The following is a 20,863-nucleotide window of genomic DNA, read 5'->3' as shown; positions in this document are numbered from 1 at the left end:
AAAGAGGAACTGATGTGTTGACAGTGAAGCTCCATTAATCTTTAAAGAACCAAGTATGTCTAAGTAAATTGCAGATAATATTATCCCATAGTGGAACAAAATAGTCCTGAATTGTTTACCTGGTCCAACAGGCGCTTTTCCCTCTCATTTCTCTCTTCAAAGCTCTCAGTATTGTTTAGACATTGGTGAGGCAGCACTAATATTTACAGTTAGTTTCTGTGTAGATGTATGGACCATCTCTTGTGATAGTGGTACAAATGTTTCTTTGTATGAATACACTATATCAGGGTCTTTCCAGACATTTAATCTCAGAAACAGTGAGATAAAAAGCATGTGTTTTATAGAAACATTTTATAACAAATACTATTAGTTCTTGAAGAGTATCAATTAAAGTCATAGAATCATAATATCATTTGGGTTGGAAAAGACTTCTAAGGTCATCATTAACACAGCATTACCAAGTCCGCTCATAATCCATGTCCCTAAGTGCCTCTGGAAAGGAAATTGCATCTTAGGCTATGTCTGTTTGTGGGTTGCCAGTACAAGATAGCAGAGAATCTAAGGCAAACATGGCCCAGCTACAGACAGGAGATCTTGCAACTGTGCTTTGCAGCACATCATGACCAGAGCTATAGAGTTCCCTGTTCTTAAGAAGGCTTTGAATGCCAGTCAGTTTTACAGTGTTAAACGGGCTCTCTATGAAAAATGGACATGCTCTTCTCCATGCAGTAGACATATGTTGTCTTTTTATCTATTTTTATTCCATAAATAAGTAAAATAAAAAGATGGGTTACTGGATTCAGAACTGGATTCAGTTTCCTCTTCAATGCAAATTTATATTGTGTTTTAAACGAAAACATTTAGATTTAACCTTATAACAAGAGATCCAAAATACATCTTCAGCTTACTCCAAATTCTGCCAGCAGAAGCAGGCAGAGGACACAAACCCTTCTGTCTGGGCAGCTCTTTCAGTGCCTAAGTGTTTGCTCAAGTTTTATGTTCAGGTATCACTATTTTGACCAGGATGAGCAAACACCCTGAGCTCATATCCACGACCTTTTCAGATCCAGCAAGTAGAGTTGCTTGCAAGACACAGTCAGATAGAATTTCTCAGAAAACAGCAACCTGTGCAGACTCCATAGTTCAGGTAATACTACCTACACATACAGGGTTTTTATGATGCAGCTGAAAAATTCACCTTGTATGGTGCAAAGCTCTTTTACTCACAAAAAGCAGACTATTACAGAAATCTATTGTCATTTCCAAACCATAACATATTTCAGTGGCAGAAAAAAGTTCTGATACTTATTGCAAATTTTGGAGATTTCAAGCTAAGTGAGGTGCCCTTGAACTTGGTTTATATGGACAGAATGAAGCTTTAGAACAGATACAATGGATTGCAGCTAAGCCTTAATAGTCTTAGTTTTGCCTTTGCTAAAGAGAGCTTGTAGGAAAATCTTAAAATTATTCTGGACATTGAAAAATCACAAAAGAAAGACACATTAGGTGTCAGTAAAAAAGGTGGTAAGAGATTAAAAAAAAACAATCCAGGCTAGGAAAACATTTTCTCATGTAACCAGTTGAAGGACAATGGACATTCATGAGAAGAATAATAACTTTTAAAATAAAACTTATCAGTATAAGAATATAAAGGCTGTTTTAAAGAATCATGACAGTTGCATGGTAACAAGAGAGATTAAATGAGATCTGAATACTGTGGGGCACAGGTAATTTAGAAAAATGAAAAGGAACAAAGCATGAAAAAAATGTTTTATTACTATCACGAAAAAAAAGTAATTTTGATACAGAAGGTGAAAGAAACACAAATAATGGAGAATTATAACAGCTTGATAATCAAGAAAAAAGATAACAATAAACTATTATGGAAGATCCAAATAATTAGTAAATAATACAGATTATGAAAAATTAATTTCAAATTGGAATCTATTTGTATGTATTAAATATAAACCAGAGAAGAATATCAGTGATATAATTAAAAAAATGCAGCACAAGAAAGTCAAAATAATGTAACATACTAAGAAAAAGACAAAAAAAAAAAAAAACCCAAAGATAAAAAACAACAAAAAAAAAACCTTTTTGAGAATATTTTCAGTGAAAAAGCTGAAAAAGTTCATAACCAGGATAATCAACCACCTACTTAGACATATGAGGCCATTTGACAAAAATAAAATAACTTTAGGAAACAAGAAAGAAGTGCTAAACTACAGCCAAATAGATTTAGGAAACATGCCTGAAATAGGCATTATCATGTAGTAGTATGTGGTTCTGAAGGAAAAGAGAAATTTACAAATTAATTTTTCAGTGTAGTTTCAATGTAAATTCTTGGCAAAAATGCTTGGCTTCAGTATTTCTAACTTTCTATTAGGTACATAATCATGGTAGGCTCAACTTCTATGGTCAACAAAAAAGAATGTAGTAGGCAGTTCCCTCAGACCCTCTGAAATATCTTCTAGAGAAGCTTCTTCCACCATCTGGAACACAGCTATTAAATAAATGTAAATAAAACATGGTAAATAAAATGGCTGAATAGACATAACAATTTTCAATTTTCAATTTCATATTTTCAATTCGTGTCTCTCTGAGGATCTGAGGTATCATAGTGTTTAGAACCATTTTCAGTTTGAAAACAGTATGTGTGAGACACTGTGGGGAATCTGTACATCTCTGAAGATGTGTGTGGGGAATCTATAAGAGCATATGTATGTCTAGGATGAGTGAAAGTTTTCCTTGCTTTGAAAATTATTCTCTCCCCCTAGAAGTCAGTAGCAATTTAATAGAAACTAAGTAATCCCTTTGCAAATAAATAACAGGAATATCAAGTAAATAATTAAATTACTTAATAATAAACATCACTAAATATGAATTTCCAAGAAATGCTTGGATATAATGCGCAAATATGTATCCCATGTATGTGTACTGTAGGTATAATAATCTTTAAAACTTAATATATTATTGTATACTGCAAAAGTAGTAAAAACTGGTAGAAAAAATCTAGTATTGGTTATGAATTAACTACATTACAAAGTAGAACTATAGCAAAAAAAAAACTATTCTGATGAAATCCTACTATATTCTCTCTCACAGATATTGACACTCATACTTTAAAGAGGATTATCTGAGTTGCTTTGAAACACCACACATCTTCACATTTTATAATGAAAAAGGCTAATATAGGTAGAAAGCAGTACAGAAGTAGGTCATTAGCATGGTGAAGAAAGTTAAAGATCTTAGCTCCTGGTAATAGTTATAGAAAATATTCTTTCTTCTAGCTGAGGAGATCTCTGCTAACAGGAAAGCAATTAAGAACAGACTGAAGCTACAGAAATGTCTGATTTGTAATGAACACAGGCTCAGGCATTTAGAAGTTCAGATTGAAACATGAAAACATAATAAAGTAGAGACAGGATTACCCTGCAGCATGAGAGGAGGTATAGAGAGGAACTCATGTTAGAAAATTAACTTAAGTAAACATATACCTTAGAAATTACATTCCCTTGATATATTCTAAATATATATGTCCAAAGTAATAAATACTTCAAAATATTCCTGTCTCAAACTACAAGGATAGACTAAATTATTTACAAACACCTTCTAGGAAATTATTGGCAGAGTACTCTGGCAACAGGGGAATCAAAATTGAAAACAATAGTAACTTATATTTAAGTAGAAGAATTCCTTAGTGTCAATTATCTTGCTCTTTGCTTGTTTTTATTCCAGGAAGATAAATGTTTGCTTAACTTCACCAGACCAAGAAAGACTTTTGTCCTCATAATGGAATATTACTATGGGCCAACTGGTTGCAGACATGCATTTTAAAACGCTTGATGCTAAAGATACACAATATACATACCAACCTCTTTAGTGTCAGTGGTGATCATCAACTTAATATTGTTAAATATGAACCAATCAGAATACAATCCCGGATTCTGATCAGCCGGCCTCTTCTTCCCCTTGTTTATAATGCCATAAGCTGGCAACAAGTTTTCCTGCTTGAGATTTCACAGCCAGTGAGTGATGCTTGAGGTGATGGGTGATCCCAGACACACATCCTAACCAGCTTTCAGTCCCTCAGAAAGGTAGATGCTCCTTCCCTTCCCACTTTCCCCCTTCACTCTGAACCTCTATTTCCATGAGAAGAACTTTTGCCTGTATGGGCCTCTAGGGCAGAGCTGCTAGGCAGGGACTGGAGAGGCAAGGTACATAGGTCAATACAGTACACATCAAAAGGCAACTTGAAAAGAGGTCTCAGATACCAACTGAACTGACAGGGGAATTCAGCTGGTTCCCTGTGCTCAAAATCTTGTACTAAGATTTTATATCAGATTTTTAACTGCTGTATTTTTATGGTACATTGAGAGAATAATAAAAAAAAAATCTTTAACAAAATACAGTAGGAGCTCATCACTGGGACATACCCAAACTTATGACACACAAAGCCAAGATCTTAGCCTTTAGATACTGAATGTGGCAGATTGTTGCCTGTCTGCTACAAAATTTCAGAATTATGAAGTCCATATAGTTAGACTATAGCACTAGTGGTGCTGCATATTGAGACTATTCATAACAGAAGTGATACAAACACAAGATTCATGAAAAACAAACAAACAAACAAACAAACAAAAAAAAACCCCAAATTCTTATTTGTCCAGCAAACACCAACACAATTTCTAAAAGACCCAGCTGTGGGTTTAATCATCTGGAAAGAATCCAAAGCACCCTACAAAGAATGCAATTAGGCTGCACATAGTAGGTCTAACCACTTCTGCCTGGCTGGTCCTCTCCATTTCCGAAGTATCAACCTCTACAGGGAGCCTACATGATGTAGGCAGCTACAAGGTAGAAGCTATGTCTACTCTTCAGTATTGGACCAGTGACCATTTTGAATAAATGAGATTTATCAAAAATGAAATGGTTTTCACAGTGGCCTGTTATTTCTTTATTTCTACCTGTTAATTCAATTGAGGATGCCAAACCACTCTGAATGGAAAGTCTAGAAAGATCCTCAAATAAACCTTGCCAGTGCAGTCATTATGCCCTGCTGATAACAAGTTAATTCAAATATTAGATTATTAAGCACAGATGCAATTCAGGATTACATAACAAATAAAATGCTTTATTAATTAAAAAAAATATATTTCATCAGCAAAATTCTTTTCTTCCCCTATAGCAGAAAAATTCCCTAGTCCTACATTATGGAATTAAAACAATGTTGTGCAATGTAGATAAACTTCTCCAGAAGGGTACTCTTTGTTTCATTAGCAACCACAGAAAAGCTCTGCTGTCACTTTGCCAATAGACATATGCTATCGAAAAAATTCAATCCCGCACCCTACTCATTCACAGTCCATATGAATATCTAGAAGGCAAAAATAAGCATATAGCCAGTCAATCAGAACAAAAGTATCAGCATTGTTTCAGGTACATCTTCAGGTGTTTTATTTGCAGATTTTCACTAAAGTCTTCAACTAACAAGCATAGGCAAAGTTAGACGACCCTTTTTCTCCTGCCCAAAAGTAAGAAGATAATCAGGATCCAAGGAAAGTACAAAATGTAGACGGAAAATGAGATGCTTAAATTAATCACAATATATTAACCCAAATGGGTAATAATGAGCATTACAAGTAAGTACTGACATTTCTCATCCTTAAGAACTATTCAATGTCCAGACTAAATGTAAATATATTTCATTTTCCTACCAGTATGACTTGAATTTTAAGTTTATACCTATAGATGGTGAAAGAGATACTCCATTTATACTTTCGTTTGGCAGGCACGTCTTTGAGTAAAAATTGATTCTCATTTTCCACATGGCACCATCGGCCTTTAAGTAGAGTGTCCGTCTAAAGCAGTGCCTTACTTCCACCTTTCAGCTGCCTTGCACTTGTGATGATAGTTGACAAAACAAGAAATCAAGCTGTATGTCTACACTAAGTTTTACATACACACACAAAAAACCCCCAGCTGTATCTGTATCTACCACTACATATGCATACATACACACATATACCACCCCTGCTCACCTGTCCACAGCATGGCCTATACCAAGCTTCAAAGTCACCCCAAAAGAACAGCTAACCAATGTTCAATAAGCTGGGCACAGCCCTATCTTGAACTCAGTTTAAAAAAAAAAAATAAAAAAAAAATTAATACAGTCATATTCTCATAGCAAAGCCAGACACGTATATTAAGAAAATACCCAAGCTAAAAAACTCTACCATAGTATAATGTTAATACAACTTGAAGACTATTTTGTCTCAGGAAAGCTGTATTTGGTGTAATGGATAATTTATTTTTTTTAATGATTACCAGTCTTGCTAGAAACTATAAAATAAGGAAATAAAAACTGTTTGTCTCTTTCAGGTCCTAGAGAAGAGTAGATGATATGCATTTTTTTCCCTATCACCTTAGCTTTAATTTAGATAAACTACAAAACAATTTCACAATCCATTTTGAAGAATACAAAATATTTTAGAGCACAAGATGGGGAAAATTAACTGAAAACTTCTCCATACTGTCCTAATCATTGCTTACAGAACTCCTATTTATCATCTTATCCTTAGGATTTTTCTTTTACATGTGATATATTTCATTTATTGCAGAGCTGAAATCTACACAAGATTGCCTTCGATCCAGGCAGTCCTGGACAGTCTCTGTTCTCTGAAGTACATTGGCTATTACAGGACAGAAACAAGGAAAAGACAGCAGTTTAGATAATAGATAATACAGTTAATATATGTGAATTACTCTTAGTAAGGGATGGTATCTGTTATTTAGCTTTCATAAATAATTCATATAATTTAGTTTAAAAAGGATGAACTAGTCAGAAAATGAAAGCCAGATGATCACACTGGATTCAAGAAGACATTAATGCTAGAATAATTTTGAAGTTATTGACTATTCTTGTTACTAAGGCTGTTAATTAACTGCAAATATTCTGCTTGATTTAAAACTTTTAAAGTGCAGGATGTGTAAATATTTTCAGGGCTTTCTAAGTGCCTCTCTACCAGTTTATTCTAATGTAAATTACAAATGATTACAACAGAAACACTGTGTGTGCACAAGCACTTATTATCTTCCCATCCAAGCAATTAAATAGCAACATAAACATATACAGAGTACATAAAACAAAACAAGCAACTATTTCTTCTGGAATATTATGCTTACTCATATACTTACTCTTTTATCAGTGTGATAAAATCCAGTTTCTCAAAATGGTAAGTATTTTCCTTCTTGATTTTTTAAAAAATATTTACAATTTACCCAATACCAAAGAATGATTATGCCAAAAATAAAATAAAGATCAGTATACAATCAAACCTTTTAAATACTTGACAAATTTGTAATGAGATTTTTTTTCCTCATTAAAATAAGGAAGAGGGATCAATTAAATCTATGCATAAGATCTTTTCAGCAATTAGGCCTTCCATAATGGAATGGCAGGGGTTGATTTTTTTTTTATGCCACTTTACTACCAACTGTACAAAGTTCCATCTTATAGATGCATCATATGTCTATACATACGTTTATCTGGGAACTGGTATTTCACATTGTTTTCACCTTACCTCAAGGTAAAACCTTTTCCTTTAATTATTGGAGAGCATTTATTTTACTAGTTTGGCCTTTTTCAAGAGAGATGCAAAATTATATGCCACAATCAGAAAAAAAGAAAAACAAAACAAAACAAAAAACCAAAAACCACATAAATTTCCTTTTAATTTCATTCAAAATTTGAACATTTCTAAGAAGGATTACTTTTCACTCTTTCCAAACGCAATGAAGATGTCAGAATCCTGACCCAACTGCACATTTCACAAACACAGCATGCAGAGCACCTCAAGCAATCAAGAATGCTGACTACCAAAACCACCTTTGTCTTTTTGAACAACGTGACCATTAAGTCTGCTGATTTCTTGAAGCTTGTGGAAGGCAGTGGGTATCTTTCCTATAGGACAATGTGCACAAAAACTGCAGAAACAGATCTTATTACAGTACATCATTGAGTACTTTTGGCCCATGTTTCAAACAGCAGAAAGACCAGGTACTTGAGGATCCAGTACTTGAGGGAGGGAGAGAAATTCTTGGTAGATACATTAACTGAGCAGTGTCAAGAGACTCTGGGAAAGCTGAAGATAATAGAAAAGCACTTTGAAGCTCTGTAATCCAACAAAATTTTTATATCACTATGAGCTAAACCAATTTAAACATATACTCTGATAAATCCTCAGCAAATATAAATCCCCTCTTACCTTTCCAGATCACATCATAACATTCAATAAAGAGTCCAATTAGTGGTACAGAGATGGTATACACGGCCAGACCCACTCTTTAACCTTACTGCAGACCATTATTTTCTACTGTGTAATTGATTATTTTTACACTAAATCATCTTTTTTTTTTTTTTGTTAAAAAAAATGAGGAGGAAATAAATATGTGTTGTGGAAACAGAATAGAGCTGTGACTTAGAAAATGTGCAAACACATCTCTCAGTGGGATTTTGTCACCACGATCACAGCAGTATGCTGTAAATAGTTTCTCTTTAGCTGAGTTGCTCAGGCTTCAGAATGACATTATTAGTATTAAATGGAACCTTTGGAAACTAGCAATTTATGTTATAAATTCTCTGTTGTTTTCTTGAAGCTTTAAATGGAAAAGTGAAACTTGGTTTAGAGTTTCTGTAAATAGGAAAAGTTTCATTGAGACTTTCAAATTACAGTCTTCAGAAGTCAAAGAGAAGTGCTTGTGGCAGGCACAGTTTGAAATCCTAACTGTTAATGGCAAGATATATTTTTACATTCACTCAGAATGTAAGATTTCAAAAGTTTTTAGAAAGGCTGTGAGGTGGAAAAGTTCAGCGTGTACGCATAGCTGATGAAGATTCATTTGGAGGCATGAACATACCTGGGGCTGGCAAAAAAATTTATGTGATAAAGATGGTACATTAGGTCAGAGGTAGCTAAAAATGAACTTCAGATTCTTCAGGGACATTCTCCTTTTAGTCAATAAAGGGCAAATGGCCATCTTCTTGTTCCATTTCTCTCTGCAGGCTTCAGTGAAGTTGACCATAAGATAAGGTTGTACTTCATGACAAGGACAGACAGATTCCTGGCAAACTGCTTAAAAGACCTCTTATTTGTGATCTCCCTTGTATGCAACTATTTTTTCATCCTTTTCATAAATTAAAGGCTGCTTGCAGAAGTACTGTCACAGCAGAATCTTAAGTACTAATAGGCAAGTAACACTCTCCTAGCTACTCAATACAGCTATTACGGTCCACCAAACTAGTCCAAGTGCTTTGAAGAAAAACTGGTCACTGGTGAAGAATAAACATCCCAAACTTGAAACAAAAATTACTTTTCCTCCTCCCCTCCTCCCCCAAAGAACAAGCTATCCCATAGGAAAAGTTCCTTGAATTGAAAGACCAGAGTGACATATGGTACTAAGGCTTTATTTCTATTGTACTATTGAGTTTTCTGCTAAAACTCAGTTTTTATATATTACTTTTAAAGTGATTTGTACCTCATCTCAACTTAGAGATTTTTCCCATTTATAAAACTCTTACCTGTTATTCACCTCATTATCCTCCCATGGTACAATTAAGAATTGCCTGGAGATATTGGGAATATTTGAGAACCTAGGAAACTCCCTAATAAATATGTAAAGCTAAAAAGTAATTAAATACAAAGCTTGACCAGGCTACCTTATTAAATGTAAGTTCTACAGTGTATAGTAAAGAAGTCAAGTTCTTTGCTGTCATCTTTATGTTAGGATCTCCACAACGTGCTTGAGAACAAATCAAGTTTCTAAAGCACCAGATAAGGATTGAAATTAATTACTTCACCTTCTAAGAAAAAATAATTCTCTTTGGAGAACTTCAGTTTTTGCATACAATGCCAAATAAACTTTTTGAGAGAATCAACATGCCCCAGAATATCAGAGAATTAAGGACAATGGCGTGTAGTATTTTGCTGACACAAAGAAACATAATATGTATGCATTATAAAGAAAAAGCTTCAAGCAGAAAACTTCTACTCCACTGCATGCATTTCTCTTTCTAGAGAGAAGACAGGAGAATAAACAATATATGATTTGACACAGAACATGAAGATGTGCAATTTACCATGACAAAATAAAGGAAAAAATAAAATTAGAAAGGCTGAAAACAACCGGGTTTTCTGGTTTGGTTTGGTTTGCCCCTCATTCCAACTCACTTTCAGCTGTGTTTCTACTTTTCAGCTAAAAATGAAAAGGGTATTTGTATACCTAGGAATTCACCTAGTTATTCTAACTGTGGATATTACCACTCTTGTCCTGACTATGTCCTTAGCTACTCAGCAAAAATATGCTTTTGCTCTAGATGCAGTAGTGTCATGTTCCCTACAACATAACAGACGGAAAGGCAAGAAAATGAGCAAACAAACATCCATGATTTCACTATTTCACTGGAAGCTGAAGAAGGAACAAAAGATGAACTGAGAAAGTTACATGTCTTCAATAATCAGAAGGCAGGCTAAGAAACTACATATAATTTTCATAACTTATAAGCCTCACCTCAAAAAGAAATTTATTGCAATTAGGGTTTGGGACTTTTTTTCTAGTAAAAGATGTTCATAAAAGTTCAGAAAATTTGCAGATACAAGATGCAAGGTAACCAACATAATATGAAGACTTCACTAACCTCCCACGCAAAGATTCCACACTTTCCAATAGGTTTGCTTTATTTGAGTATTGCTTACAAAAATTACCACTACTAATCTATGATCACATATCAGCAACAAAAGAGTACTTTTGCCTATGTTGAAAACAATCCCTGGGCTGGAAAAAAGGTCAAGAGAACAGCAGATGCAAATAAAAGGTCATTACCAGGCTAATAACATGAAAGGCAGGTATGGAGTAAAACATAAACAAACAAAAGTTATAAAAGAGAAAGATCTTCTCTGCCTAAATAACTTCTATGGAGACACGGTCTATCTAGTTTGGGGGGATTTGTGATGCTAGGCTGCAGTAAGAACACCACAGCTGTCACTTACTGTACAGATGAAGTACAAGATGATGAACAATGAAGGATGATTTGCCACATTCTGCACTTGGATATCTTGCTGACACATAAAATCTCCACTGCTATCATGTACACCAACCCATCACAGCAGGGCGACAGTCACGGGAAAAGATATATACACCCAGTCATTATATAGGGCTATTTGCACATGACTCTACACTTCCCAGATCTTAATGTCTCTATATTTAAAATATTACAGACATCAAAGGAAAGGACAAGGAAACAAAGTTTTAAGGAGTAAGTGTTCAGAGTCTTTTGTTTGCCTCTCCTTCAGGCACAGATATAGAAAGACCTCGCAGAGGATCTGTTCAAAGGAATTGTAAAGAAATAAACAAGAATTTCAAAATCAGATGGCGAGGAGTTACATCCTAGGCATCAAGGAGAAAAGGATTAAGAGTTTAGGCCACACTATCCTGATCTATGTATGGTTTAGATTGTCTATCTGAATGCAATGCAGGAGGTCCGGATCTATGAGAGCTGGCTTTGGTTTAAAGGGGTGAATGCAGAATGAATTGGTTATTCAATAAGCAACTTTGATTGACACAATAAATCAGACCTATATCATATGGAAAGGCCAGTCACAGACAGATCAATGGCATTTAACCCATCTTTATTTTCATTTCCACCTCTTCTGACTGCATTTTGAAAGGAAGGACAAAAACAGACACCAAAATTAAGCCTGCTTTTTCTCTGTTTTTTTTTTTACAAACTCAAAAGTCCTTAACAGCATGTTCTTTGCAGGTTCTGGCTTTTTCTAAAGCCAATTACTGTCACCAGTCCTATTCTCCTATTTCTCCCCCAGACCAAAACACCATCCAGATGAACAGCCCTACCTTCACAGGCATCATAAAATTGATGCATTTTTTCAGGGAAATATCCAGGATGGAAATCATAGCCCAACATCACTCTTACAAGAACCCTAACATCATATAATCATAGTATCATTTAAGCTGGAAAACCTTTAAATTCATGATATCCAACCACAACCTAACACTTCCAAGTCCACTACTAAACCATGTCCCTAAGTGCCACATCCATAGGCCTTTTAAATTACACCAGAGACTGTGACTCACCCTAGGCTGACTCACTTTCCCTGGGGACAGCCTGTTTCCAGGCTTGACAACCCCTTCAGTGAAGAATTTTTTCCTAATATCTAATCTTAACCTCCACTGGAAAAACTCAAGAACATTTTCTTTGTCCTCTCACTTGTCACCTGGGAGAAGAGATTGATCACCACTTCACTACAACCCCCTTTCAAGTAGTTGTAGAGAGCAATAAAGTCTCCCCTGAGCCTCCTCTTCTCCAGACTAAACAACCCAGCTCCCTCAGCCACTCCTCATCAGACTCCTGCTCCAGACCCCTCACCAGCCCTGTCATCTTTCTCTGGACATGCTCCAGTATCTCAATGTTTTTTTCCTGAAAGGAGAAGCACAGAACTAGATACAGGATTCAAGGTGTGGCCTCACCAGTACCAAGTACAGGAGAATGAATAATCACTGTCCTGGTCCCTCTGGCTACATTATTTCTGACAAAGGCCAGGATACCATTGGCACCAGCTGGGCACACCTCCCTCAGGGCTGCTCACCACTGCAGACTGGTACTGGTGTCTGGTTGAGCAGGGCACAGCCTACAGCTGGCACTGGGGCAGCAGTGTATTCCCACCAGGAGCTCCGCCTGGGCAGCTCTATCAGTTATGGTAGGTGCAGAGCTTAAAAGAGGTCATGGCTTTCATCCAGGTGGGTACCTGGTTTCCTGGTCAAGCTGGCAGAGCTCCATCACCTTTGCTGTCCCCTTGCATTCAAACTGCCAAGCCACATGTCCTGCTTGCAGCCCTGGGTGCTGACATATCTTAAGAGCTTCCTTTATATGTCTGGAGGACTTGGCCAATGTTGCTTCTGGCCCTGGACAGGTCTCACTAGACAACCACTGTGGCACAAGCTGTGAGCTCCTGATGGCTTTCTCAGATCCTGGAGGATCTGTTGCCCAGCAAGGATGGATAGCTAGCCAGCCCATTGGGCACCAACAGACAAATCTATCTGGTTTATCTGAACACGAATGGGATTGCATCTGTAAGTCCTGCCTTTACCTAATTGCTGATACTACTGATTTTTTTGGCACTAATACATGTGTTGCTGGGACCACATTGTTTTATGAACCTGTTTCAGAGGCACAACTAACAAACCTGTCAAGTTCCTTATAAGCTCTTCTCAGCTCTCCTGTAAAGTCATTCATTCCGAGATGAATTCTCCTGAACTAGTACTCTGGCTTGCACATGCTGGGCACAGTCTGCTGTCAGTTACAAGCTCTCAAGAAGTCACATAAACTTCCTACTACTTCTTCCAAATGCCTCAGGTTTCAAATACATTAACTTGGCTTGCATTGCCACAACATGTACAGCTCCGTGTGTGATTGCTTTATTTACTTTTTATTTTGTTTGGCTCTGACCTTGAGCTCAATATTTCAGATCAGATCTCCATTTTAATATTCGATTGTGCCCTGAGTTTTGCCAGAGAGACTGGCATTTCAAAGATAGCCACTGGAAGCCACCTCAACATAAAGTGCACTGGCCCAGAGAGTGAGGTGAGTTTAACTGTGGTCATGAGAAATGACAAACATAAGAACTGGAAAAAAAAAATTCTTTAGGGATTTAGAAAACGACCAGAAGATTCTTGCACATGCAAGAAGAAATGGTGAATACCACTGTTAAGCTATTTAATCAGATACTCAAGAATATGATTGGCAGATGAGAGCAATGGCAAATAGCCTCGGGAATCTGGACAGAGTTTAGACCTAAACACCCAAAGGAAAGGAAATCCATTCAAGAAAGTCTTTGATTGCCTCTTTACATTTGAGCAATATCCATTGTTGTCCAGCATGAATATTACAGAATTCCATATCGTTTTATTACAGTCATATTTTAGTAGACAAACAACTTTCGTTTTTCCTGATTTTTAACAATTATGATTTCCTTTTAACACATTAACAGCAATCAAGCAACTTAGGTATTAAAGCACAACTAAAGAGTGTTCAGCTTTTTTTAGTGATATTTGGCCTAGTACCAGTGCAAGTATGGTAAAGAATTAAGCAGATTACAGAAGGTGTACCAAAAGCTGTATTTACTTGTAGGATTGCTCTCCAGACACAGCAATCACAATGAGTAAATGAAGATTTAACCTCTGACCTATTAAATGTAAACAGTCCAAGGAAGTAGGGATTGCCAAAACAGCATCCAGCATTAACAGCTCATCTTGTACAATGCATTTTCTTCTGTATACAGTGCATTTAGGACTTCTTCAATGCACAATAAAACTGAAATATCTGGAACTGTAATTATACATGTGTTCTCCTTTGATAGGTTTTTGACCACGTTCATATTTTCTTCACCAAACTTTCCCTGCGGCACATAAAATGAGCTTTCAATGATCTTTCTGTATCCTGCTAAAATACTAATCCAGCAAAGCTTTTCATAATCTACCTTTACCTACATCTACTTCCAAAACGTTGAGCATTTTTTGGCATTCATTCACAGTGGAATTCCAACACTTGCAGATGTGCCACACTTCTGAGACATCTCAGAGCATTTATCAGGTAATAATCACAGAATCACAATATCACAGCACTTTTATGGTTGGAAGGCACCTCTGGAGATCGTCTAGTCCAACCCCTCTGCCAAGGCAGGGTTACTCAGAGCTTGGGCATCTTGTACCAGTACTTTGCCACCCTCAATGTAAGGAAGTTCTTTCTCGGGCTGAGGTGAAACTTCTTGTGTTTTAGTTCATGGCCATTGTTCCTCATTCTGTTGCTAGGTGCCACCAAAAAGGACCTGGCACCATCCCCTTGGCACCTGCCTTTATATGCATTAATGAAATCCTCTCTCAAAGTTTTCCAGATTTAACAGGCCCAGTTCACATAGTCTCTCCTCATAAGAAAGATTCTCCTGTCCCTGCATCATCCTTGTGAACCTCCACTGGACCCTTTCCAGAAACTCCTTATCCTTCTTGCACTGAGGAGCCCAGAACTGGACACAATAGAGCTGAGTAGAGGGAGAGGATCACCTCCCTTAACCTGCTGGCCACACTCTTCCCAAGGTACCCCAGGATACCACTGGCCCTCCTGGCCCCAGGTTTTCAAAAAAGGAATTTGTGCACTAATGTAGCGTTATTATGTATGACTATCTCAGGCTAGCTCCCCTCTGGATGCTTTAAGTATTTGGAAGATCACTCTAGATGGCCACATAATGATTATACATCAAAACACTTCTATACAACTTTTGCAGTAGGCCTGTTAGTCTGAAACTAATGCCGAAAGCTAAAAAAATCTTTTTTTTTTTTTTTCTTTACAACATAATTAAAGTTATGTGAAAGTCTGAGATACAACTGCAGAGAGGCCAGACCATAATAACACCAGGGAGTAATTGCAAAGAATGACTGGCAGCCCTGAGTAAAGAGCACAGCAGTTCATTAGATATTTTTCTATAAACCGAATGACATAAATCATTTGGGACTTAAATACTGTCTGCGCTATGTTTGAAATGTAGTTGAGATAACCAAGAGCATTAAGTATTCAAAATAATGATAACTTAATTTTGTAGAAACAGAAGTGATTAAACTGAAGGAACTCTGAATTTTATATTGGCCAAAAATGTGGATTTTTTTTTTTTAATAAATTACAGTGTAATTGTAGTGGTTTTTAAATCTCATTAAAATGGTTCTCAAACAAAGAAGCATTCTGCTGCTGCAGTGAAAATTCAAACATTCACATGTACTACTGGACTCATTAAAATGTTCTTACCGGATATGAGAAGCTTAGGTCCTGTACTCTCATTCCACTGAACAACACCATTAAATAATCTCAGTCTGATTGTGAAACCAACTACAGAGCCTTTCATTTATTAAAACAAATTTTAAAATCAAACTACAAAACAGTGAGAAGAAAATTGGATTTTTGGAATCTCTAGTTTAAATAATCAAAAACTATACTAGTAAAGGCAGTGCAAACATTTTCCTCACAATTCATTGCATAGTAATATTAAAACATGCAGATCGAATTTGTGAATGTTGTAGCTTTACACATACACATAGAAGCTACCTGAATTTGCTCAGATGCTTTGCTTTGAATGTAATATTACTTCTTCCATTTGGCTTATTTCTACTGTCTTTCCTAAGGCAAATCACCCAGTACAAGAGAGATTTCTTCATTCACTAGTACCCTTCTGGATGAATAGTTCCACCTATGAAGGGTACAAAGTCTATTCCGAGATAAGGATTTTAAGGTCCTTTGTTTAAAGAGGAGAAACAAAAGGAAGCCGTGCATTTTTTTCTTACTGAAAAACAGAATATGAAACACAGAACCCCAAGTCATTACCAACATGATCTAGGTGCTTATATTTTTGAATGCATAGAAAGAGTTTTTCAGGCACCAAACCCGTTCCTAACTGCTTAAGCATTCAAGTTTTCATAAAAGAGGCTTACACACTAAATTCTTTTGCATGCATGACTATCTCAGGGCAGATCCCCTTCAGATGCCTTAAGCATCTTGAAGCTCAGTCTGTTAGACGGCCACAAAACAGGATGCATCAAAACTCTTATAAACCTTTTGCATCAGGACTGTGAAATGCAGGCAAGGAAAGCTACAGCTGAGAGATACAAAAAATCTCTACACAGCATATTTTTGCTTCAGAAAGTAGTTAAAGTTACATGAAAGTTTGAGATACAATTGCAGAGAGGCCAGATCATTGTATCTTGTTCGACTTCTTTTTTCCGTATCTATCAATACAGTTTTATGAGGAAGATAAAGAACTGAAGTAAAACCAAAATGAATATCTACTATTCCCCAATTCCTTCTGATGTACAGGGGAGGTCTAAAATCTAAACAAGCTTTAAAAAAACATGATCATTTAGAGAAAAATTTTTACTTTTTAAGTCATCAGGACTTTATTTGCCATAGAAGTCTTGCAGCTGATGCTAGAAGACAGTGCTTTAGACAATCCTTGATATTCATCTATGACCAATCCCAGACTGCAAAATTTCTGCTACATGAAATAGAAAGTTTTGCACCATTTTATGACTCATGGACTCAGAGGTCCTTTTCAGTGGTACAACCACTTAAAGTCATAACAACAAAATCCAGAGTTTACTTTGGGGATGAGAGAGCTCTATCTCTATTTATTTTATAACAGCCTATTGAAGCTGTGATCTTTCCAGGGTTGTATAACACCTAGACAATGTACCTAAGAACTTCGTGTGACCACTGGTTGCCACAAGAACTGCCAGCATTAGAGAAGCTTGAGCCAAATATTCTAGCATCCAGCATTTTAATCACTGAGAAACTTGTTGGCAAATGCTGCTCCAATAACACTAATTGGATAAAGTAGGTGCAGGGCTAATTAAGCTGTACTGATTCTTACCTCTTCATGTCCTAAACACGTATTTTTACTAGATTCCATTCTATTTGACAGGAGGCTGTTGAAGTTAATCACATAGGATAAGTTTAGCCATCTGCAATGAAGTTCCAAAGAAGTATCAGGACATCTTTAGTTTAGTTTTCATTTAGCTGTGGCAGAGAATTAGGCCTGAAGCCAGTCTTCTGTTACAGCTTTAAATTTGGCCCACTGTCAACATTTGCAAACAAAATTTGCAATTTTACAAAGGCTTTTACAATACAGCATTTAAAATTTAGTATTAAATTAAGCTACATATTACTTGACAGATTTGGGCACATAAAATGAAAACTTGAGTTTTTCAGAGCAGCCAGAAAGACAATAGAAAAAAAGCCATGTACTATCTGGATATGACATAGTTCATTGTACTTTTCACATGTACAGCTATTAATAATGAAAATAATTAAGAGGGAAGGGACATTCCAATCAAAGTATTCTACAGCCAGTGTTCATACACATTATGTCCATGTGTGGAATACAAGGTATTTTTGAGAAAGAGTAGAAGACTGAAAAAAAATGCTATGCTAGAAAAGCTCTGGTAAACTCAAACCAGCATCAAGCACTCCTCTCTCAGCTATTTTAGCAGGAATAGGCCATAAAGTAAATAAACAATTTTTCCGCTGAAATTTTTAAATATCTGAAATCCCTAAGACACACTGTTACTATTGTTCATAGTAGGGCAGAATTAACATTTTTGCAAATTCAGCCTAATTATACACCTGGAAAACATGTGTTCAACCTACCCCCATTTCCCTTAAGATGCCAGTCATCCTTTTCATTATGTTTGTGTCCACAACACTAGAATTAAAAATGAAAATGTGTCAGTCTGTTTTTAATGACCAAGACTTCTTGTGGATGCCAGTAAACATTATTGAAATACCATACATAGAGACAGGTAAAGAAATGGTGTAAAATTACCCTTTACTATAATTTATTTCCTTCCTTCCTTCCTTCCTTCCTTCCTTCCTTCCTTCCTTCCTTCCTTCCTTCCTTCCTTCCTTCCTTCCTTCCTTCCTTCCTTCCTTCCTTCCTTCCTTCCTTCCTTCCTTCCTTCCTTCCTTCCTTCCTTCCTTCCTTCCTTCCTTCCTTCCTTCCTTCCTTCCTTCCTTCCTTCCTTCCTTCCTTCCTTCCTTCCTTCCTTCCTTCCTTCCTTCCTTCCTTCCTTCCTTCCTTCCTTCCTTCCTTCCTTCCTTCCTTCCTTCCTTCCTTCCTTCCTTCCTTCCTTCCTTCCTTCCTTCCTTCCTTCCTTCCTTCCTTCCTTCCTTCCTTCCTTCCTTCCTTCCTTCCTTCCTTCCTTCCTTCCTTCCTTCCTTCCTTCCTTCCTTCCTTCCTTCCTTCCTTCCTTCCCGTCTGTCCTTGTTCAGGAATGTACCCATTTAACGTCATCCTTGTGAAAACTTACTTTGTTATATGTGATACTAAGAATGTTGCATGGACAACTAGAAATGTAATGTATTTTGTATTTCTTTTACAAATAGACTAGCACATATAGTTTTGCTGTACCAATTAAGTATAGCAGCTTGTTAACACAATCACTGTTTTCACATACAAAACACTTTATAAATCTAGCACAAGATGTGGGCTTACGATTTCTTCATGAATGCACTTGGAGTTTCCTTTAAATGGTGAATACAGAATGAACCTGCTCATGGGAAAAGAATGCTGTGTATCTCTGCCATTGCTTCAGTCTAGAACTTTTACACAGCTGCCTTTGTGGATGGCTTACAGCTGCATTAGAGCTCAAAACTGTATTTAAGTTTTAAAAAACAGCATTTAAGTTTTCCCACAAAGCTGAGAATCATAAGGATTTAGGCCTAGCAGCTTTAAAAAATAGAAAACTAATCTTCTGCAACAATTTGTATACTGCTCTGATCAATGTTTTTACATATGAATATTTTAAGTAAATAACTGGATGTACAAATAATGCATAAATACAAGAATTGTTTGAGTTTAGTTGGTGATTTTTAGATTTTTTCTTGCTTATTTTAGCTGCATTCCTTTTCCTCTTCTTTTACTAACCCCTCTCTGATAGAAAGTACTGTATTGCATAATTTTTAACAGAAATTTTAACAACCGTGATTTGAAAATATCTGAGATTAACTAGCTACTACTGCTTGATTTTTTCTTTCTTTCAATTGAATTCAGTTATACTGAGACAACCATGAAAACCAGTCCTGTAGAAGAAAAAAAAAATGAGCAGCAAAAACAAGTAGAAAATATATCTTCCACCTATCATCCTCCTAATTTGTTATGCATTCAGAAAACATTTAAAATGTATTTTTATATGCATGTTTTAAAGAAGTGCTCATTGAAGAGTTTTATCCAGATAGATTATTTTCTCTTAACTTTACAACACCTGAGAATATATCAAAATTAATGAAAATCTGAATTCATCAGTAGCTACTTCTTAGCATGTTTTTATTTCATAGATTGTAGTGCATCTTTCTTTCTCTACTGACCTACATTCAGATATTGAGATATTGTCTGGCTTTTAATTACAGACTGAACAATAAAAAAAAATAAAAAGTAGAGTGTCCTCAAGGCTAAAGTGTCACTTTGGATTGAATTATCCATCTGGCATTTAATTTTCACTTTTGACACAAGTCACAGCTTTTGTCAGGAAGAATTTTTGTTTGGATGCTGGCTTTTTTATACATCGTGAGAGAAAGCTGTCTGACGCATTCCCTTAACCCAACAATGTAGTCAGAAGCATTCTCACTGTGAGATGACTCAAGAAATTAGCTGTTCAGAATGCATTAAGATTACACCAGAGGTTTCAGAAGTCTTTTTTTAAGCTCCTTTCTTCCTAAGTAATCGTCATTTCCACAGATCTCTATTGCTGGATACATGGGAAGCTGCCATGTTAAATCACTATAATATTCCTAAAAATTACTCTTATAAGACACTTCAGAATAAATGAAAACAAAACAAATTTGCAGTAGGTGGGCACAAGTAGGGTCATTCTTGCTGCACATGCACATTACTTACAGATGTTCTCCAACAAAGATAAGTATTTTGCAATTTGCAGTACATTCTGAAACAAGGGAGTATTGAAAAAAACTATTGAAGAGCAACACCAAACATTAGCTGCTGTCTGCTACTGTTTAGTGAAGATTCAGCCATGTGTTTAAATGAGAAAACTGAATCTATAAAATGACAGTCTTTACAAGGGCCTGCAGTGATTGGACAACAGATAATGTTTTTTAAATGAGTGTAGATTTAGATTACATATAATGGAGAAATTCTGTGACTGTGGTGAGACACTGGAACAGGTTGCCCAGAGAAGCTGTGGATGTCCCATCTCTGAAAGTGTTCAAAGCTAGGCTGGATGGGGCTTTGAGCAAATT

The 20,863-nt window shown here is 36.2% G+C and overlaps 1 protein-coding gene across 3 annotated transcripts in view; it reads right to left on the bottom strand.

The window, feature by feature from the left end:
• SNTG1 (syntrophin gamma 1) overlaps positions 1-20,863 on the bottom strand; it is a 318,906-nt gene that overhangs the window by 186,252 nt on the left and 111,791 nt on the right. The window lies entirely within an intron of this gene.

This window comes from Sturnus vulgaris, chromosome 1 (genome assembly GCF_052056855.1).
Source record: "Sturnus vulgaris isolate bStuVul1 chromosome 1, bStuVul1.hap1, whole genome shotgun sequence".
NCBI classification, from domain to species: Eukaryota; Metazoa; Chordata; class Aves; order Passeriformes; family Sturnidae; genus Sturnus; species Sturnus vulgaris.
This window is presented reverse-complemented; position numbering and strand designations above follow the sequence as displayed.